Source organism: Phoca vitulina, unplaced genomic scaffold (genome assembly GCF_004348235.1).
Source record: "Phoca vitulina isolate PV1807 unplaced genomic scaffold, GSC_HSeal_1.0 scaffold110, whole genome shotgun sequence".
Lineage (NCBI taxonomy): Eukaryota > Metazoa > Chordata > Mammalia > Carnivora > Phocidae > Phoca > Phoca vitulina.
Genome location: NW_022589813.1, coordinates 264312 through 287157, shown reverse-complemented (window position 1 = coordinate 287157; position 22846 = coordinate 264312). Strand labels below are relative to the sequence as shown.

The 22846-nt window shown below is 39.4% G+C and overlaps 1 protein-coding gene across 3 annotated transcripts in view; it reads left to right on the top strand.

Annotated features, from left to right (window-relative positions):
• The window catches only part of LOC116628048 (serine/threonine-protein kinase SMG1), a 104695-nt gene that overhangs the window by 2334 nt on the left and 79515 nt on the right, over positions 1-22846 (top strand). The window lies entirely within an intron of this gene.

Sequence of the window (22846 nt, the reverse complement as noted above, 5' to 3'; positions counted from 1 at the left end):
GGAACAGAGAAGTAAGGACAGTATCGCATAGCAGAACTTGATTTATTTGTGGGGTTGCCATAGTTGTTTTGTTAAACAGCCAGTAAAGAACCTTGTTTGCCAAGTCATAATTTTCATAAGTTAAATTTGAGGTTGTTATTCTGTCCGCTCTTCAGAAAGGTGACAGACTCCAGTTAACTGACAGAATAGAGGTTTATTTAAATGAATATTTATTTATTTTTCTAAACATCTTCAAATGCAGGCAGAGTGCTTATGGTGCATGTGAATCATTTTGGTTTTTAGAAAAATTATTTGCCTTTCTGTACCATTACTTCTCTGATTTTATTTTTATTATTTTCTTAGGTTTAGACTTTTGAACAAGTGGGGTATAAAAAAGCAATTCTTTTCGGTTTCTCTTAGTGTTAATTTGTCAGTTTGGAAACCGACTGTTGAGTCAGTCATGGCCACACGTGATCTTCACACATATTGACAGGAAGTGTTCCAGGTGGCTGAATAGACTAGTGTCAGATGGCAAAAGAGCAAGCCCATCCTTGATAGAAGCCTACCTTTAGCAGAAAGCATTTATAAAGCACTGGTTGATAGTCTTCCTTTTCATTCACTATACTCTCAATTAAGATTTAAGAATGATTAGGCAAAATGAATGGTTTTATCATTGCCACTAGCCAAAGTATGTCCTTTTCTTGACTTTGTTTTGGAATATAATCTTCTAGTTGTACCAATCAAGATAGAGATTGGAATGACTTTTTAAAAGTAAATATATAATTATTATAGGTTTTAATATTCCAAAATGACATGACTAATTTGACATTGGAGTCAAATACAGATTAGTTCGGAAGCATTCAGGTCAACAGAAAACAAGATTTTACTTCTATACTTTGGAGTCTTAGAACTTTAACAGATTTATATTGGATGTTTTACAGTGCCCAAACTTAAAATCTTTCTACAGTTCTGTAATGATAAAACTGTATATTAAAAATAGCTTCCATTTTTGGTAGAATGTAGACAGATTAAAGTTATCAAAAGTAAAAGTACCTTTATTCTCTGTTGTCACAGACCACAAAACAGGAAGAGTGTTGTGAAGGTAGAAAAGCCAGAAACTAGTATGTCTGGCATTGTGAGAAACTGGATTTTTGAAATCAGAGTTGTCTCTTCAGCCTTTTATGAATCTGTATACTATTTGATGTCCACAGATACATAATACAGTGAAATACATTAAAGAAAAATGAAGTGGAGTTACATATTTTATAACCATAAATAGAGCTTTAGTAGAATTTAATGGTTACCAATTCTGTACCACAGATTTTCAAGTACACTATGGGGGTTTATCAGATAACTGTGTATGGGTGTTTAATTTGTGGGGAAAGTTTGTTTTTTCCATTATAAAATAAAACATATGCTTCATGAAACATTTGGCAATTACATCTTTAAATTGAACCTTTTTTCCCCTTCTGTTTTGGTTCCTTTTTAAGTTGGGACCATAACTGGACGGTATTTTAATAACAGGAGATTATGTAACATTCTAATGCAATGAAAATATTTGGCTTTAGGAAATATTGATCCTTGAGGGATTTTTATGACTAATAGAGCCACTATGTTTAAGGAGGTTATAGGTTAATATGGGAGAAAGGACTTGGGAAAGGTGAAGTATTATATGGATATTAATTGTGATATAATTTTTGATATTTTTATATGTAATTAATAGAGTTTAAAACCTGGAGAGCCAGAGGATGAAAAACTGTGCAGTTGAGAAGGGAGCAGCAGGACCATGAAATTGATCTATTTTAACAGTAAATTTGGGGGGGTCTCCACCCCCCCCAAAGTAAGGAAGTGGCAAATGCAAGTTGTCCTTGGTAAAAAATTTCCAGTTTGGTTAGAAGGATGGGGTAGTTTTGAGGAGTGGTACAGATAAGAGATAGAGGTCCAAAGCTATATTGGAGCTGTATTGTAGGCCTTGAATCATAGCTTAAAGAGACTGCTAAATACCTGAATATTCTGTTTGTAATTCATGATTTAAATTCAGACAAAAGTATTCAGCCCAGTATGTGGGAATTTCCATAAGCAAAAGCCCCTCATGAGTTATCTGGTGTTGACTGAGGGTGGTCTGCTCACAATTCAGTTTAGGTTAGGACTCTTAAATGGAATGATGATACGCAGAAAATATAGTGTGGTCCATGGTGTCTTTTTTTTTTTAAGATTTTATTTATTTATTTATTTATTTATTTATTTATTTATTTATTTATTTGACAAAGAGAGACACAGCGAGAGAGGCAACACAAGCAGGGGGAGTGAGAGAGGGAGAAACAGGCTTCCCGCTGAGCAGGGAGCCCGATGCGGGGCTCGATCCCAGGACCCTGGGATCATGACCTGAGCCGAAGACAGATGCTTAACGACTGAGCCACCCAGGCGCCCCCCATGGTGTCTTTTGTGAACAATGAATTCTCACAACTTTTTTTTTTTTTCTCCCCTATATTCCTTATGCTGTACCTTTTATTCCTCTTACTCCAGAACTGGAAGCGTGTATCTCTCACTCCACTTCACCCATTTTCCCATTCCCCCACCCTGCTCCCCTCTGGCAGCCATCAGTTTGTTCTCTGTATTTATGGGTGTGCTTTTTGTTTGTTGGTTTATTTGAATTCTCACTACTTCTAAATTTAAGATTTTCTGCCTTCACTGCCTTGCATATAGTAGATACCTGCTTACTTGCCTTTCTTACTTTTTCTAATCACCTAAAATAAATACCTGGGGTTCTTTTCAGTGGACCTCCCTTTATGGATTCACGCAAGCAGTTGTTTGGTGTCTCTTCATGTTGTTACTATTTTGGTTACCTGTCTTTGGCTATCTTAAAGTTTTCTCAGAGCTCATTTTTTTGGGGGGACTACAGAATAAAACATCACCTTTTGTATGAGGCCTAACAGTAAAGATTGCAGGTATTTTGTGGTTTAGTTTCTATATGAAATATTCAAGTTTATTACGCTTTAATTTTTTAAAAATGTGGAGTGTAACCTATTAAGTTCCTATTTTGACATTTGTGTTTTTATAGTGTTAGTTTTTCTCCATTTGTATTAGTTGATTGTGTATTTCCTCTCCTGAATTCTTTTTCGTACTCCACTGTTACTTTTTTTTAGATGATATTGACATATGTATAGATCTTAAGTGAATTTTGACAAATGTATGACCCCACTCAAGATACAGATACATAATTGATTTTCAGTTGGATTACACTCCCTTTCCACCCCTGCTCCCCAACCCCCCAACTGTGTACAGGTAGATCTTGCCTTAAAATTTACTGTAGAAAGGAAATCTTAGAATATTCTTATGATTTATTACCAACTTATTGTTTCTGTGGATTGATAATCTTGTTGTCTTCAACATATTTCTTTCTTTTCTTTTTTTTTTTTCTTTTTTGCTATAAACATACTTTATTGGGATATCTAAAGATCATTTGAAAACAGTTTCAGATGGTGGCTTGCTCCTTAACTTCTTCAGACATTTTAGTCCTGGGATACACAAGATCGCCTCTTCTTGGCTAAGTTTATTCCTATCAGCTGCAGGTTCATGTACCTTTCTTTACCCTCTGGATACCTACTGCTGCTTATTTGTTTTCCATGCTCTGCCCAGTTTAAACCTTGTACTTACCTTAAAATTCCTACCCTGCTACTTCTGCCCTCTGTGATCCCTCTTCTCTTGCAACAGTTCTACAGTGAAAGCTAACATGTGCTTATCACTTAAGTGATTGATCTCTTAAGTCCCTGAGGGCTGAGTCTGTCCTTTTCTCCCCTGCTTCTGTGTCTTACTTGCCCTAAAGCACTCCCGAAGTTCATTTCTGCCTTAGGGCCTTTGCATGCACTGTTCTTGCTTTGTAGCTACTGTCTGGATTGCTCTTCTCAGAGTACAATGACCTGGATGCCCTCATGCTGTCTCAGCGTAAATGTCACCCCTCACTGAGAAGAGGCATCCTTCTCTAACATTTCACCCTGGGTTTTCTTCATTGCACATAACACTGTATGAAATTTTCCTGTGTGTCATCCCCAATAAAACACGACTTTCACATGTGCATACATCTTAATGGTTTTACCTCTGCATCCCTTCTTACCTGCTAGTGCATCAGTTACTAGGGATGCCTGGCTGGCTCAGTTGATAGAGCATGTGACTCTTGATCTTGGGGTCATGAGCTTACTTAAAAAATAGTATACACTCGATATTTGAGGGTCCTTCCTCAAGTAAATACATGAAAATGGAATTCTGCAAATTTGTATTTAGAGTTAACTCTAGTTTATAACACTGTTACTGTGGGAGGCATTTTGAGGGGAGCTGTTCCTTGTATAGCAGCCTGGTTAGCCTGAGGCAGCAATTTAAATAGGCTGATTGAACAGGTTTAAAGAGACATTGTTCTAGTGTCGCCAGATCTTTTACAGAAGAAAAAATATTTTCATTTAAGATTCATAGGTTTTATCCATCTTGAAAAAAATACCTTGCTCACATATTTAAAGGTCTTTTACACATTGACATCTTACCCCATATCTGTTGTACATATATGTACATTATTTAAACAATCTAATCACTAAAAAGTTAAGCACTGGGTTGTCCCTTCTGGCATTCCACTAGAATGCCTGAGTCCTTGTTGTATGCCTGCTGATGGGGAATGAATGAAAAATAAAAATTTTCCAGAACCAGGGGCACCTGGCTGGCTCGGTCAGTAGAGAGCATGCGACTCTTGATTTCAGGGTCCTGAGTTGAAATCAACTTCCATGTTGGGAGTAGAGCTTCCAAAGAAAAAAGTAAAAAAAAAAAATTTTCCAGAATCAACAGATTTCTCAACGTGGTGAATTACTTTTTCATATTAATCTTCATACCTTTTCAAAAAAGGGAATTGTATTTTTTTTTTTAAGATTTTTTATTTATTTATTTGACAGGGAACAGAAGCAGGGGGAGTGGAAGAGGGAGAAGCAGGCTTCCTGAAGAGCGGGGAGCCCGATGCAGGGCTTGATCCCAGGATCCTGGGATCATGACCTGAGCCGAAGGCAGACCCTTAACGACAGCTACGCAGGCGCCCCAAGGGAATTGTATTCTTGTTGGAAATTATTTTTTTTTGGAGCTTAATGTTGCTATTCATTATTAACATAGTATGTCTAGGATCTCATGTTTATTTTAAAAACTTTTATTTATTAATATTTTATTTTTGAGAGAGAGAGAGAAAGGGGCAGAGGGAGAAGGAGAGAGAGGATCTTAAGCAGGCTCCACACCCACTGCAGAGCCCAGTGTGGGGCTCAGTCTCACAACCCTGAGATCATGACCTGAGCTGAAATCGAGTCAGATGTTTAACTGACTGAGCCACCCAAGCGCCCCTATTTAAAAACCTTTTAAAGGCTTCCCATGTTTGTTTGTTTATTTATTTAAAGATTTATTTATTAGAGAGCGGGCTGGGGGAGGAGCAGAGGGAGAGAGTATCCTGAAGCAGGCTCCCCTCTGAGTGTGGAGCCCAATGCAGACCCGATCCCAGGACCCTGAGATCATGACCTAAGCCAAAAGCTCAACCGACTGAGCCATCCAGGTGCCCCTAAAGGCTTTTTTGCGTTTATTTTAAAAATCTTTTTTTAGAGAGGTTTCTGGTATCAGAATAAAGTTTGTTTTGTTTTGTTTTTTGGTATGGAACTTCCTAAGTTATTTCTTTTTTTTTTTTAAGATTTTTTTTTTTTAAAGATTTTATTTATTTATTTGACAGAGAGCAAGAGAGGGAACACAAGCAGGGGGAGCGGGAGAGGGAGAAGCAGGCCTCCTGCTGAGCAGGGAGCCTGATGCGGGGCTCGATGCCAGAACCCTGGGATCATGACCTGAGCCGAAGGCAGACACTTAACGACTGAGCCACCCAGGCGCCCCTTTTTTAAAGATTTTATTTATTTATTTGAGAGAGAGAGAGAGAGAGAGCACAAGAGGCGGAGCGGGAGAGGGAGAAGCAGACTCCCTGCCTAACAGGGAGCCGGATGCGGGACTTGATCCTGGGACTCCAGGATCATGACCCGAGCTGAAGGCAGTCACTCAACCAACTGAGCCACCCAGGCGCCCTATTTCTTTGTTTATAAGAAGAGACGCTACTTCTCCTTTTCTTTCTTTTTAGCATTTTTTTTTTTTTAAAGATTTTATTTATTTATTTGAGAGAGAGAGAATGAGAGCGAGTGAGTACATGAGAGGGGGGAGGGTCAGAGGGAGAAGCAGACTCCCTGCCAAGCAGGGAGCCCAATGCAGGACTCGATCCAGGGACTCCAGGATCATGACCTGAGCCGAAGGCAGTCGCTTAACCAACTGAGCCACCCAGGCGCCCTCTTTTTAGCATCTTTTTTTATTTTTATTTTATTTTTTTAAGGTTTTATTTATTTATTTGAGTGAAAGAGAGAGAGAGAGAATGAGACGGGGATTGGCAGGCAGAGGGAGAAGCAGACTCCCAGCGGAGCAGGGAGCCCGACGTGGGGCTCGATCCCAGGACCTCTGGGATCATGACCTGAGCTGAAGGCAGACGCTTCACCGACTGAGCTGCCCAGGTGCCCCTAGCATCTTTTTTTAAAAAAGATTTTATTAGAAAGCACGGGCAGGCAGGAGGGAGGGGCAAAGGGAGAGGGAGAGAGAGAATCTTAAGTGGACTCAGCACTAAGCGCGGAGCCCAATTCAGGGCTTGATCTCACGACCCTGAGGTCATGACCTGAGCTGAAATCAAGAGTCCAATGCTTAACTGACTGAGCCACCCAGGTGCCTCTCTTTTAAGCATCTCAAAAGAACCTCAGCAGTGCTCTTAGAGTTCACAAAAAAATTACTAATGGCTCTACAGTGGTCTAAGATAATTTATATTCATGTGTGTTTGCATATTTTTAAAAATCCAAAATACTTAATACCTTTTCTATTGAATGGGAAGAAGGTTCCACTAATAAGTATGGCTTGGACTATATACTGACAAGATACTCATTTTTCCTCCATATATGACAGCATTGGCAACATTGTCTTTTTTACTGAAGCTCTTTTGAATTTAATATTTTCTCTTTTATTTAAATTTGTTCCTTGAAAATTTGTTTTTCTATATTATATTTAGCATTTTAATCTTCTAATTTAATTTTTTGTTATTTTTAATTAAGTAGGCCCCTTTTTGTTATTTTTAATTAAGTAGGCCTCATGTGCAACATGGGGCTTGAACTCACGACCCTGAGATCGAGAGTTTAATGCTCTACTCACTGAGCCAGCCAGGTGCCCCAATCTGATTTTATTTATTTATTTACTTATTTTTAAAAGATTTTGTTTATTTATTTGAGAAGAGAGCACGAGCAGGGAGAGAGGAAGAGGGAGAGGGAGAACAGTCTCCCTACTGAGCAGGGAGCCCAACGCCGGGCTGGATCCCAGGACCTCAAGATCACAACCTGAGCCAAAGGCAGACACCCCCTCCCATCTGATTTTAAAAGATGGATGTGTTTGTGTGTTTAAAATTTTAACTTTCATCTTGGAATATTTAGTTCTTTGAAACACCCCATGAACAACTCTTGCTGTTCTTCTTCTTTTGAGGGTCTCCCTGTTTTATGTTCCTGATAATATGAATCCTGGAATTCCTTGTCTGAGGTGCAACACTTTATTTCCAGACTCTTTGTTTTGATTCTAACACTGGACATTCAGATTCATTGCCCTAATGCCAGATTCTATGTTGGCTTCCTGAGATTTGCCAGAATTCAGACAGAAAAACCTATTAATTGTGGGAAAGGTGTCAAATTTCTGTAGAATGGGACTCTGATTATGTTAGATTCTTTTTTTTTTTTTAAAGATTTTATTTATTTGACAGAGACACAGAGAGAGAGGGAACACAAGCGGGGGGAGTGGGAGAGGGAGAAGCAGGCTTCCCGCCAAGCAGGGAGCCCGATGTGGGGCTCGATCCCAGGACCCTGGGACCATGACCTGAGCCGAAGGCAGACGCTTAACGACTGAGCCACCCAGGCGCCCCATGTTAGATTCTGATAAAAAAAAATCCCAGTGATCACCAGTATCACATAGTATGGTGCAGTTGAATTTTTCTTGCCTGTCTTTATATTCTTCAAGTAAATGTGAAGAAAAATGAAAGTGTAGCAGGTTTCCCAACAGCAGGACTATGAAACTTGAGATTCAGTGTTTATTCTTCAGTCGGGTTTAAAGGAATCTACCTTGGGTCATCTGACTAGCTCAGTTGTAGAGCATGTGACTCTTGACCTCAGGGTTGAGTTTAAGCCACATGCTGAGAGTAGAGTTTACTTAAAAAAAAAAGAAATCCACCTTAAGACACTATTGTTTTTGAAGGACTTGAGTTAGAATTCTGACCATGAAAAAATGATTAATTCTGTCATAATTTGAAATATTGATAGCATTTTATTTTTTTTATTGATAGCATTTTAATGTGTGATATCTTATTCCTTTTTTTGAAAATACTGAAATGAAGGGACACCTGGGTGGCTCAGTTGGTTCAGCGTCCAACTCTTACTTTGGCTCAGGTCATGATCTCAGAGCTGTGAAATCGAGCCCCAAGTCATGCTCTGTGCTTAGCAGGGAGTCTGCTTGGGATTCTCTCTCTGTCTCCCTTTGCCCCTCACCCTGCACGTGTTTTCTCTCTCTCTCTCTCAAATAAATAAAATCGTAAAAAAATACTGAAATTAAAATTGAAGTTATGTTTAATAAAGGTTGTATGTGTGGAGAGTAACCAAATGGCTGACTGTAAAACAAAGTTTTGTAAAAGAAGCCTTTATTTAAGTGGCCTATCTTGTATAGTTACTGGAATGCTAGTATTTCCTATGTTTTTACTGTTATTAGGATATAAAAATTACACCAGTAGTGCTGTTCTTCCCACACTTAGTTCATTTAAAAATCCATTTGCTGTCGTAGTATAATTGGATTGGAGAAGTTAGAAATAGAACCGGTGTGTTTTATGTTCCTCTTTCAGGTGTATTTATTTTTAAGAGTATATGCATTTTTAGTATTGATCCTTCACATATATTTATCTTAGGAGAGGCTGGTGTCATGAAAATAACAGTGGAGTAAAAATGGGAAGACAAAGGTCCTTTGTATTGGCACTACCCAGTTGTTCCTCTCAGGAGGTAATTCTTGCCTTCCCTAAGATGTAGGGTTATGGGGGTTCAGGTTTGGAAAATTACTTTCAAAATTATTTAAGTGCTACACAAATGCTGTTTAGATGTTGCCATGTCTGAATCAAATTTGGAATTTCAAAGATCCTCCCTCTTTTATCTCTTCCTCAAAAAGTTTTGGAATTTATTACACGCATGCGCACACTCACACTCTAGTTCACATTTCATTTTTTTTTTTTTTTTAACTTACTGTATACTTTTTTAAAGATTTTATTGGGGCGCCCGGGTGGCTCAGACAGTTAAGCATCTGCCTTCTGCTCAGGTCATGATCCCAGGGTCCTGGGATTGAGTCCTATATCAGGCTCCTTGCTCATTGGGGAGCCTGCTTCTCCCTCTGCCGCTGCTCCTCCTGCTTGTGCACTCGCTCTCTCTGACAAGTAAGTAAATAAAATATATATATATTTTTAAAGATTTTATTTATTTGACAGAGAGAGACACAGCGAGAGAGGGAACACAAGCAGGGGGAGTGGGAGAGGGAGAAGCAGGCTTCCCGCTGAGCAGGGAGCCCAATGCGGGACTCGATCCCAGGACTCTGGGATCATGACCTGAGCCAAAGGCAGACGCTTAACTGACTGGGCCACCCAGGCGCCCCAATAAATAAAATCTTTAAAGAAGAAAATAAAATTTTATTTTATTTATTTATTTACATTCAATTAATTAACATACAGTTATTGCTAGTTTCAAAGGTAGAGTTAAGTGATTCATGAGTTCATTTTTTTTCTTCTAGTACTCGTGTGTGTGCATATGTGTGTGTAGTAATTCTAAAGATTTCATAAAGAGTATGAATAATTCAGTGTATATGAATCGAAGCACATATAATTGTTAAATTTCTATTAGGTGTGGCGTATGTCATTTTAAGTATTATTTATATGAAATATTGTGATAAATGATATTATTTATTTAAAAAATGTGTGGATATGCAATTAATTGCTCTCCAGTATAATAGTGGTTCTCTTTCTCCATTTTTTAGTGTGCTTACCATTATGTAAGCCTGCTTCAAGTTGGCTAATGAGGAATTTGACTGTAAATCTGCATCATTCTATATTTTTTCTCTTTATCTTACTGTTCACACTTAAAGAACTTGATGCCACTTGAAATTGTGAGCCAGAAAAAAAGAATCTAATCTTTGTGACTACTTGCATTCATTGGAGGGCAGGTGCCAGTGGAATAAATAGAGAAGGTGTGGATTAAAAGGTAGTTTGTACCTTGGTTAACTTTTGTTATACAGTTGGAATTTAAAGACCTAATTCTTTAAGAATTCCAGTTGAATGCCGCATTGCTCCCCCTCTTCTCCACCATCTGGTATTAATGTTTTAAAGGGAGTGGGGAGTGGGCGCCTAGGTGGCTTAGTCGGTTAAGCGTCTGCCTTCGGCTCAGGTCATGTTCTCAGGGTCCTGGGATTGAGCCCCACATAGGGGTCCCTGTTCAGCGGGGAGTCTGCTTCTCCCTCTCCCCTTTCCCCCTTCGTGCTCTCTCTCTCTCTCAAATAAATAAATAAAGTCTTAAAAAAAAGAATCAGGGTTCTTTAAATAAAAAAGGGAGTAGGGGGGATAGATCATGAAATCATAGAAAGGATATACTCTGCCACTGTAATAGTTTGAAGTACTTAAAAAAAACCACAGGGCGCCTGGGTGGCTCAGTTGGTTAGGCGACTGCCTTCGGCTCAGGTCATGATCCTGGAGTCCCGGGATCGAGTCCCGCATCGGGCTCCCTGCTCAGCGGGGAGTCTGCTTCTCCCTCTGACTCTCCCCCCTCTCATGCTCTATCACTATCTCTCTCAAAAAAAAAAAAAAAAAAAAAAAAAACCACATATATCTTCTGAACAAAGATAGGAATAGATAGGAATTAATGAAATTTTATGTCGTTTTTATGAGAATATATACAGTATTAAGCTATCATGAGATTTTGGTACTATTTTAAATTATGTCACTATAAATTTACTCAATCAGTAAATGATGTCTCCTAAGAAACTTTGTATCTAGAAACATTGATTTTTCTCTTTTGTTGTAAAAGGGAATTACGAAAATTTCTATTTTTAAACCACTTGTTTAGTATAAAATCTGACAATAAAAAAAAGATGCCCTTTGTATAGACCTTGTGGGTTTAAAGTGGCTGAAGCGATGATTTTGTACTGTTTCATAGCTTTCTTAAACTTAAGGCTTAATACTTTTTTTTATTTTGTCCTTTTTTTTTTTTTTTAAGTAATCTCTACACCCAGTGTGGGGCTCGAACCCACAACCCTGAGATCAAGAGTTGCACGCTCCGCCAACAGAGCCAGCCAGGTGCCCCAAGGCTAAATACTTTTAAATACCTCAATATATTTCTTGCTGTGGCTGAGCACAGTGTTTCCCAGCACTTGATTGCCACTTGCTAGTATGTTTCAGTAACTACCAAAACTGTCTTCCTTTAATGAATTTTCTAATAGAAGAATAGTGTGATTATTTTGAAAAGTATCTTCCTTTCCCAGCTAATTGATATAGGAGACCATATCTTTTGAGACTTATTTATGAGACCTTTCTATTTATTTAAATAGTAGGAAGTAGTTATTTAAAGATTACCCCTAAAACAGAGGTCCCAGTGTCTAAGTAGGAGAGTTTACCGTATGTATTTACCTCTGATTACAGGTAGTATGTTTCTTTACCATCGTACACCAGGAGACCTACAGAGCTAGGTCTTATAGGTGTTATAGGGGATGTTGAAAGGAATCAGAGTCCATTTAAAAGTCCACCTGTTGTCTCAGTATAGAACCAAGGTTTTTTTAGATTCTTCTCTAAGGTATATTTATTTATTAAGAGGGTTGGGGGAGGGGTAATGTGTATACTTTGAGAATGCCCTGAAGATATTTCTGTTAGTTTCTTCCTCTTTTTAAGAATTACTAGTGTGGAGGGGCGCGTGGGTGGCTCAGTTGGTTAAGTGTCTGCCTTCTGTTCAGGTCATGATCCCGGGGTCCTGGGATCGAGCTCCGCATCAGGCTCTTTGTTGAGTGGGGAGTCTGCTTCTCCCTCTTCCTCTTTCTGCCGCTCCCGTTGCTTGTGCACGCGTGCTCTCTCTGTCAAATGAGTAAGTAAAATCTTAAAAAAAAAAGAAAAAGAATTACTAGTGTGGAATATGAAATTCAGTAAGTGTTTTTTCCATAATTGCCATCATATTTAAGATACGTTACATGTCAAGGGCTGCATGATAGAATATTGCTCTATTGATACCCTAAAACCTTGACTATGCCCAAGATTTGTAGGGTGTATTGTACCATGTGGCAGTAGTGCCTAACTTGATAATAGTTTTCTTTAAAAGTATGCATGTCTAAATTGCATAATACTTGGTTTTTCTTAATGTGTTACAAGTGATTTTTGGCAACCACATCATTTTTCTTGACCAGTGTCACCGACAAAAAAAAAGTTGTAATGTTTAACTTTTACACAGTACCTTTATTTTATTTTAATTTTTTAAAAGATTTTGTTTATTTATTTGACAGAGAGAGACACAGCAAGAGAGGGAACACAAGCAGGGGGAGCGGGAGAGGGAGAAGCAGGCTCCCCACTGAGCAGGGAGCCCGATGCGGGGCTCGATCCCAGGATCCCGGGATCATGACCTGAGCCGAAGGCAGACGCTTAATGACTGAGCCACCCAGGCGCCCCCGTACCTTTATTTTTGAAAGAGACTACAGTGCCTTTTAGGATTATTTTTAAAGGGAAGATTTAAAATATGTAATTGTTGGAGAATCTCACAAGCATATCAGTCCCTTGGGGATACGTTTGAGTCTATTAGAGGGACTTTATCTGAATAACTCTACAGTCAGTATTTGCCTATTTTCAGGACTTTTTAAAGGTGGTTGCACACATTTTTTTTTTTTTTAAGATTTTATTTATTTATTTGACAGAGAGCACAAGCAGGGGGAGCGGCAGGAAGAGGGACAGGGAGAGGGAGAAGCAGACTCTCCGCTGAGCAAGGAGCCCGATGTGGGACTCGATCCCAGGACCCTGGGATCATGACCTGAGCTGAAGGCAGATGCTTAACAGACTGAGCCACCCAGGCGCCCCAGTTGCACACATTTTTATACTGATAAAACCCTCTGCCTTTTCCTTGCTTATAGAATCCCAGTCTGGTTTCAAGACTCTTCCTTTTGGGATTTCTGTAGTATTTAACTGTTAGTGATTCTTCTCTAACCTTCTCTGTTTTAACGGGCTATGTTTGGCATTTAACTGGAGAACCTCAGGGGGTGTGGGTGAAGGGGTGGACAGGTTTCTTTGTAGACTTCCAGTCTTTTTGTCCTTCCTCTGCTAGGGAGGTCATGGAGTAAGAGATTTCCTTTCAATCTTGGCTATTTCCCAGGCTGAATGGGATGTTTCTAAAGTACTTCCAGGACTTGCTGACAAAAGAGGAAGATAAGCGATACAAATGGGAGCTGAAGCAGGGTTTCTTTTTAAGGCAGTCAGCTAGCTTGTGTTAAAAATAAAGGCCAGGAGAAAGTGAGTCAAATTAACATGGTGCCTTAGATTCACGAACCTTTAGGTGAACTTTTATTTAGCATAAACAAAATTATTTCTGTTAAATACAGAACCCTGAATTCACATTTGTATTGGAGATTGAAAGCATACCAGATTTTATAACTGCAAATATTCTTAATACCTGGTAAGATAGGAATTTATGCTAGACGAGGTACAGAGCCTTGGTATACTTAAATTAGCAGTGCATTTTTCATGTCTGTCTCAGCCAGTGATTCCCTGATTTTACCAGCCTTAGTGGTTTGACTCTTTCTAAAACAATGTTTTTGTGCTGTCTCAGTGGTCAATAAGAATTTAGCCACAGTTTTGAAAGCTATCAACATGGGTAGGCGATAAAATATTAGTAATTTATAGTGCGTTTCTTTTTGTGCATTTCTTATGAAAATAAAGTGCTATAGGGACTATCTTAGGTATTTCTCAGGCATGGATAGAGTGAGATTGCTATTTTGCCAGAAATTTAGAATTTTTTACTGTTAATGTCGGTAACGGTTGTCTTTTTACTGATATAAGGGCTGTTTTGTTTCTTTCTGTACCTTGGCTAGGCTAATCCTTTCTGAGCTTTAAGTTCCAGTTCTTAGGCCTGATTAATTAATTCAGACATTAACAGGCTTTGGTTTCACTGGAAAGCACAGTGACTTAAAGCTGGTGCCATGTTTTGCTTTTCCACTTAGAATGGTTAAATATGGTAGGCAATGTAAGACCTGAAATACTGAAGTATTAAAAATAAATCAACAGTCTTTCCCTTATCTTTTTATACCTTTACTGTAAAGATCTGTTTCCTTTAAAGTCAGATTTATTGGGGCGCCTGGGTGGCTCAGTTGGTTAAGCGTCTGCCTTTGGCTCAGGTCATGATACCATGGTTCTCTGTGGAGCCTGCTCCTCCCTCTCCCTTTGCCCCTCTCCCTCACTCTTGTGCTCTCCCTCTCCCTCTCTTTCTCTCTCAAAATAAATAAAATCTTTAAAAAAATTTTTAAAAAGTCAGATTTATTGAGGTATAATTTACATGCTATATAGTTCTTTGAGTTTTGACAGATGTATGTAATGTTGTAAAAATGACCACTGCAGTCAAGCTATAGAATAGTTCCATCATCCTAAACCATTTCCTTGTGCCCCTTTGTAGTCAGTATCTACTCTCAGCCCTTGATAACCTCTGGTCTTTTTTTTTTCCCCCTATAATTTAATCTTTTCAAGAAAGCCATAAATATTTTTTTTTTTTAAGGAATTTTTTTTGGGGGGTGATGCCTGGGTGGCTCGGTCAGTTAAGTGTCTGCCCTTGGCTCAGGTCGTGGTCCCAGGGTCCTGGGATCGAGTCCCACATCAGGCTCCCTGATCAGCGGGGAGTCTGCTTCTCCCTTGGCCTACCGCTCCCCCTGCTTGTGCTCGCTCTCTCAAATACATAAAATCTTTAAAAAAAAAAAAAAAAAAAAAAGATTTTTTTTTTTAAAATTCTTGAGTAATCTCTACACCCAATGTGTGGCTCAAACTCATGACCCCAAGATCAAAAGTTGAATGCTCCACCAAGTGAGCCACCCAGGTGCTCCAAGAATGTCCTAAATCTTTAAAAAATTGTGGTAAAATGCACATAAATTTTATTATTTTACAATTCAGTCTACCAAGTACAGTTGACCCTTAAACAGTGTGGGGGTTGGGGTGCTGACACCGCCCACTGCCCCCCAGTTGAAAATCTGTATATAACTTTTGACTTCCCTGAAACTTTACTAATAGCCAGCTGTTGACTGAAAGGAAGCCTTACAATAATATAAGTAGTCACCTAACACATATCTTGTGTGTTGTATATATTATTTACTGTGTTCTTATAATAAAATAGAGAAAAGAAAATGTTAAGACCATAAGGAAGAGAAAGTACATTTACAGTACTGTGCTGTATGTATTGTAAAAAAAAATCTGCACGTAAGTGGACTGGTCCAGTTCAAATCCGTGTTGTTCAAGGGTCAGCTGTACTTCATGATGTGCAGCCATCACCACTATCTAGTTCCAGAACTTTTCATCATCCCAAACAGAAACCCAGTACCCTTTAAGTAGTCACTTCCTATTCTCCCCTTCTCTCAGCCCCTGGCAACCACAAATCTGCTTTCTCTATGGATTTGCCTATTCTGGATATTTCGTATAAATGGAATCATGTACTATGTAGTCTTTTGTTTCTAGCCTCTTTCACTTGGCATAATGTTTTCAGGGTTCATCCATATTGTGGCAGGTATCAATACTTCATTCCTTTTTATGGAATCTTAACATGAATTTACAATCTTCCATTGTATGGATATACCACATTTTGTTTATCCATTCATCCTCTGTTGGACATTTGGGTGTCCACCTTTAGTTTATTGTGAATAGTGTTGTGGTGAATATTCACATAACAAATTTTTGTGAGAAGACCTGTTGTCAGCTCTTTTGGGCATATACCTAGGAGTGGATTTGCTGGGTCAAATGGTAATTTTTTGCTTAACTTGAGGAATTGCCAAGTTTTTCTAAAGTGGTTGTACCATTTTACATTCCCTTCAGTTATGTAGGAGGATTTCATTTTCTCAGTATATTTGCAACACTGATATATATATATTTTTTTTAAACTACAGCTATCCTAGTGCGTGTGAATTCTCACTGTGGTTTTGATTTACATTTTCCTAATCACTTATGATGTTGAGCAATTTTTCATGTGCTTATTGGCTGTTTGTGTATCTTTGGAGAAATATAGCTGTTCAAATCTTTAGCCCATTTAAAAATTGGATTGTCTTTGTGTTATAGAAGTTCATTATGTATTTTGGATACTAGACTCTTAGAAGATACATGATTTGCAAATATTTTTGCTGATTTTGTGAGTTGTCTTTTCACTCTTGATAGTGCCCTTTGATGTGACAAAAATAAAGCTTTAAAAATGCATATTTTTATAAAATAAAAATTCAGAATTCATTTAAATATATTGCTGAAGCCAGCTGTTTCTAATTTTGGTGGCTTTTTCTGTGTTCATAAAAGTCACTCTTTTTTTTTTTTTTAAGCTTTTATTTATTTAATTTGAGAGAGAGAAAAAGCACGCATGCACCCACAAGTGGGGGGAGGGGAGAGGGAGAGAGAGCCGCAGACTCCCTGCTGAGTAGGAAGCTGGACATGGGGCTCCATCCCAGGACCCCAAGATCATGACTTGAGCTGAAGGCAGATGCTTAACTGACTGAGCCACTCAGGCACCCCATGAAAGTTACTTTTTTTTTTTTTTTAAAGATTTTTATTTATTTATTTGACGGAGAGAGAGACAGCGAGAGAGGGAACACAAGCAGGGGGAGTGGGAGAGGGAGAAGCAGGCTCCCCCTGAGCAGGGAGCCCAATGCGGGGCTCGATCCCAGGACTCTGGGATCATGGCCTGAGCCGAAGGCAGACGCTTAACGATCGAGCCACCCAGGTGCCCCATGAAAGTTACTCTTAAGATCATATGCACAGATCACGTTTTAGTTATGGAAGTTTAACTTAGAAGACTAATTTTTACTTAATTTAAATAATTGTAATAGAGTTTGAACCAAGATCATCGTCTAGTCTGTCCGTACCCCTCCCTTCTCTATGCTGCAGCCACTATGCTGTTCTCTTTTCCCTATGAAAGTTGTGTGGTGTAATATAGTACCCTCTGCTAACATCTCAAACAAGTGAGCAAATCGAAGCTAGTATATAAATATAACTACTAAGTGCAAACTAGTGTGGTCCATACTTTGAGAGTTTGAGGAAGGAGCTGGATAATGGGATTTTTTTTTCTGAAATCACAGAGCATTTTATACTCCTAATTGGAACTTCAACTGACTTTATAGTTCTTTCCTTTCTAGATTATAAATTCTTACAGGATTGGAACCATCTTAGTTCACCTTTTGGGGTCATAAGCTCTTAGTCAATGCTCTTGTAGTAAACGATCAAGAAAATACTGATTTTGATAGAATGCTTTGTAGAGGAAGTGTGGGTTGAAGAAAAGTTAGTATTTGTTTAGGTTAGGTAGGGAACTGTATTCCACAGTTGAAAGGCCTCAGTTATGAGAATGGGTGATCATTTAGTCAACAAGTAATTTATATGCCATCCAGTCAGTGGGGATGTGTGGTAGGCAACACTGAGAGTCCCCTGCCCTTCTGGTATTTACAGTCTCCTGGCAGAACACGTTTAAATAAGCTTCTTAATGGGGCGCCTGGGTGGCTCAGTCATTAAGCATCTGCCTTTGGCTCAGGTCATGATCCCAGGGTCCTGGGATCGAGCCCTGTGTTGGGCTCCCTGCTCAGGGGGAGCCTGCTTCTCCCTCTTCCACTCCTTCTGCTTGTTTCCTCTCTCACTGTCTCTCTGTCAAATTAAAAAAAAAAAACAACTTTAAATAAGCTTCTCAAATCATCTAAGAGCTAAAGGGACTATTAGGTTCTCTGGTAGCACATATATAGCAGGACTACTAGCCAGACTCGGGAATCAGAAACTTTTCAAAGGAAAGCTGATGCTTGGAGGATAAAGAGAAATAAGCTAGGGTCAGCAAAGAGTGAGGACAAAGCCATTCCAGGCTTACTGGCTGAGCAAGGTGATTCTTTCTGTGGCAATGAAAGATTAGGTTGGATGGGGCATAGAGTGTAAAAGGGGTGGTTGGTAGAGATTTAGCTAAAAAGGGAAGTAAGGTACATGGGATGATAAGGGCAGTGAGAGGATATCAGATTTGTGTTTTATGATACTAATAATGGAATGTGGTGGAGAGATGGGATAGAGATGAGAATTGGAAGTGGGAAACATACCGTCTGACTGATCAAATAGTGCCATTTATTAGAAAGTAGTGGTTAGATGATGGCACCATTTATTAAAATGGGGATTCCAGGAAGAAAGGAGCCAGTTGTTATGTTTGAGGTATTAGAACATTGAGATTGTTTTATTTATTTATTTAAAATATTTTACTTATTTGACAGATACAGCGAGGGAGGGGACACAAGCAGGGGGAGTGGAGAGGGAGAAGGGCAGGCTCCCTGCTGAGCAGGAAGCCCCATGCGGGGCTCCATCCCAGGACCCTGGGATCATGACCTGAGCCAATCCCCTTAACTTCCCTTAATATTTTCCTCACACCAATCTGTTAAAATTCCAACCCTGGATAAACCCTAGTATCAGTTATCCATCCAGCTGAGCCACCCAGGCGCCCCGAGATTGGTTTTTAAACAGTTGGGTACATAGGTCTGGACCTCGGAGTGGACGTCAATGATGGAGCCCTAGATCTAGGAGCCGATGTCATACAGGTGGTAAATATTGCCATTGGCATGGATTAAATGAGAAAGTCAAAGTGAGATGAATAGAGGCCTAGGGTCAGGCTTTGAGATACCTCAAGATTTTGGGGTTTGGTAGAGGAGGTTGAGCAAGCCCTCAGAAGTTCCTGAGAAAGTAGAACCAGGTAGGAAGAAATACAGAGTACTTCATCCCATAAGCCAGAGGAAGGGAAGAATCTGGTTACTTTGAATTCTCAGGATCTCAGCACAGAGGGTTATTGTAAGAATTTTAAAAAGAGGTTTTCATTCAGCCCACCTCATTCCTCTGCAAGACACCTTTGTGCAGGCCATAGCCTGCTTAACTCTACTTAGCAGCCCTGTGCAAGCTGCTGAGAGGATGAGTAAGATAAAGCCTGAAGTATGTGTTTAGCAACCTGGGCTCATAGTTGGTTTTGCTGAAAGTAATGGGGCAGAAGCTGGATCAGCGTGGATTGAGGAGCCAGTAGAGGTGAAAAAACAGGGTGGGGAGTAGGGACAACTCTTAGTTTGCAGAGAGTGAAGGCAGATTATTTGGTGGAGGTCATGTGGGATTGATGGAGTTTTTGTTTTCTAATATTTTTTTAAATATGTTTTTGTATTTTTAAATGGGAAACATCAGAAAATTTTACATGTGTAAAGAGAAGATTCAGTTCAATGGGAAAGAAGAAAAGGGTATTTGCAAAGTTAAGAGAAGGTGGAAGTAGATGGAATCCCAATCAAGGCTTAGAATTGGGTGCAGATGTGTGATGGTATCTTTTTTTTTCTTGGTGAACCAGAGAGACAGAGAAGTGTGTGTGTGTGTGTGTGTGTGTGTAGTGGGGTTAGGAGAGTATTTTGGAATCTGAAGAGAATGGGGCAGGTCTGGATAATGCATGTAGAGAATGAGAGATGAACGTTGGAGGACCTGGGGATGTGGTGCTTACTTATGGATGATGGATAACTGATACTAGGGTTTATCCAGGGTTGGAATTTTAACAGATTGGTGAGGAAAATATTAAGGGGGGTTAAGGAGATCGGCAGGAGTGTTATTGAAATGATAGACCATAAACTCTAAGCTGAAAGGAGGTGAAGAAGGAAGAAAGTACTTGGACTGGGAAAAAGTAGAGTCACTGGAATTAAAGTTACTTTAAAAAACAACAACAACAATTAGAGTGGTATTGAGAGAGAGCGTGAATAGACAGTTGTCAAAAGTAAGTCATCAGGGGACATTGAGCAAGATGAACTAAAAAGGGGTTATGGAATTTTAGAGACAAGTAGGCCACAAGTGGCAGCTCCCCTTTGGCAGGAACAGTTTCACTGGAGTATTGATGGTGGAACCCAGGTTACAGTGAATTGAAAAGTGAGCAAAGATGAGGAAGGTAAATTTTTCCCAAGAGTTTTGGCTGTGAAGAGTCTAGACAATGAGAATTAGAAGGAAAAAGGGCGTTAAGATTTTTGCCCCCCCCCCCCCTTTTTAAAGTAGGCTCCATGCCCCAGTGTGGGGCTTGAACTCGTGACCCCAAGATCTAGAGTCGCATGCTCTGATGGAGCCAGCCAGGATCCCCAAGATTCTGACTTTTGTTGTTGAAAGGAAAGACTCGAGGGTGCTCATGTGTTGCTGAGTGATGAGCAGTAGCAAAGTGGAAGATCCACAGCATACCTCAGAAAATAGGGGCAATGTATGGATTCAGAGCGTTGCTGTAGATAGGACATTTACTTGTTCCATGATGTGTGGGTGATGGGAAGAAAGGCTGTGTGTCAGCGTGTGGGTGAGTTTGTGGGTTTACTGGAAGGAAGTTGGCAGGCACTGGTGGAGTGCTGAAAACTTGAAAGTTAAACAGAACTTAATTTGAGTTCTTGCTCTGCCTTTTACCAGATGTGCAGCTTTCGGTCAGTTATGGAACCTTACGTCATCTGTAAGACGGCAATTTATTATCTTTAGTGATCATAATAGGATTATGTTAAAGATGAAATGAAGTACTAAATATATGTAAACTGCTTGGCTCAGTTGCTTACCAGATGTGGTAGGAGCTCAAAACTGTCAGCCCTTACTATTGAGAGTGCTGTAGAAGAATGGCTTGCATTTCTCGTGAAGCAGGAATGTGGAAGGTCATGTACTGGAAGAGCTGGGGAAAGGAGGAAGTGCAAAAAGTTTGAAAACTGTCTTGGAAAGGAGAGAACCCTGGTTAGGGAAACATGGGAAGTATTGAAGACCCAGTTGTAGACTGAGAATTACCTGGGGGTGGTATGTTGACCAACCTTTACACTGAGGACAATTGTGCATGTAGAGCAAAGGTTAAAATCTAATGTAGTACCCTCCTAGAGTTGCTTTGTTTGTCCCTTCTGGTTAATTTGGTTAGAGGTCAATCAGTAGAGGGTGTTTGAGATTCCTTGGAAGGGAAATTATACTGAAGTCAAATCTTGACTATGTTTGCTAAAGATGTTATTAAAAAACAAAATTTACAATCTTTAAAATTTTGGGTTAGAGCATGTTCAGTGATTTTAAATATAGATGCAGAGTTAGAGGAAACATGGTCCATAAAACCAGCCTTACTTCTGATACCAGTTCCAAGTTCAGGTGTCCCCAAGGCTACTCTTAGGTTGCATAAGTCACCAGAAGGACTTACTGAACTCATTGAAAGCTGTTCTACTCATGGTTACAGTTTATTACAGCTAAAAGATTCAGATTAAAATCAGCTACTGGTGAAGGCCCATACAACAGAGTCCAGAAAGGTTTTGAATGCAGAGCTTCCAATTGTCCTTTCCTTGTGAAGTCATGAACACAGTATTACTCTTCTGGTGTTGATGTGTGACACACAATACGCATGGAGTATTACCCATCATGGAAGCTCACCTAGGTATTGTTGTCTAGAGTTTTTTATTGGGACTCCATGATCGACTGCCTATATGCGTAAACTTAGTTTCCAGCCCTTCTGGAGGTTGAGCTGGTCCTTGGGACTCAAAGCCCCTTCACCCTCGTAAATCACGGTGTTACACTTTCTGGTGTGGCCCAAAGCCTCCAGGTGAACAAGGGCACTTTTATCAGGCATGGCATTCTAAGACTTTAGAGATTACCTTTCAGAAGCCAAGGGCAAAGGCCAGACAGACCTCCTTTGGTCTTGGTGAAATTATTTACAGTTTTACAAAAATAGTTAAATGTTTTCATATTTTGAGTCTACATTGCTATTTAGTTGAGTTTGATTAGTGATGGAAAACTGGTAAGAGAACCCATAAATAGATAATTAAGATTTGGTATTATATACACTTAATACTTAAGTAAGCTAGTGAAGTTTCATCAAGAAATTATATTAACTTGATATTTCAGTGCTGTAAAACCGATGTAAACTCATAATTTTGGCATGATGGTTCAGTTCTGTTTTACTAAATTTGAACTCACTATTTTCTCTTGTGGGAAGAGTTTCAAATAGTGAAGTCCATGAGCCTCCCAAATGAATTTTTTAGCCATAGATTCATATTTTATAGCATAGTTTCACCTTTTCATCTGTTCCTCATGAAACATGTCTGAATCCAGGTGAGTAACAGGCATCATAGGGATAACCTTGAATTTATTTCTAAAAGATAAATCATTTTCAAGTGGTATTAACTGTTAGTAGTGAAAAACTCACAGCATATTCTACAACTACTTTATGACAGTGACACTATTTTTGCCAACCATTGCTTTCGAGAATAAATGCATTCCCACCTCATTGGCTTAAGTGCAAATCTCATTTCCTGGTTGATATCCATTACAAATTAGATCTCACCGTGTGAGAGCAAAAACCCTTAATAAGCCTAGTTAAAGACAACTTGAAGCAATATGATGCTTATTCCAGTGACACCACTAGGTGTGGTGTTTGCATCAAGTCATTTTGGGGTGCTTTATGGAAATGCTTCCTGATAGGGAATTCCCTGACTTCATACTTCCAGAGTGGTGCTTTTTTTGTTGTTGTTGTTTTTGCTTTTTAGTGCTTACAAG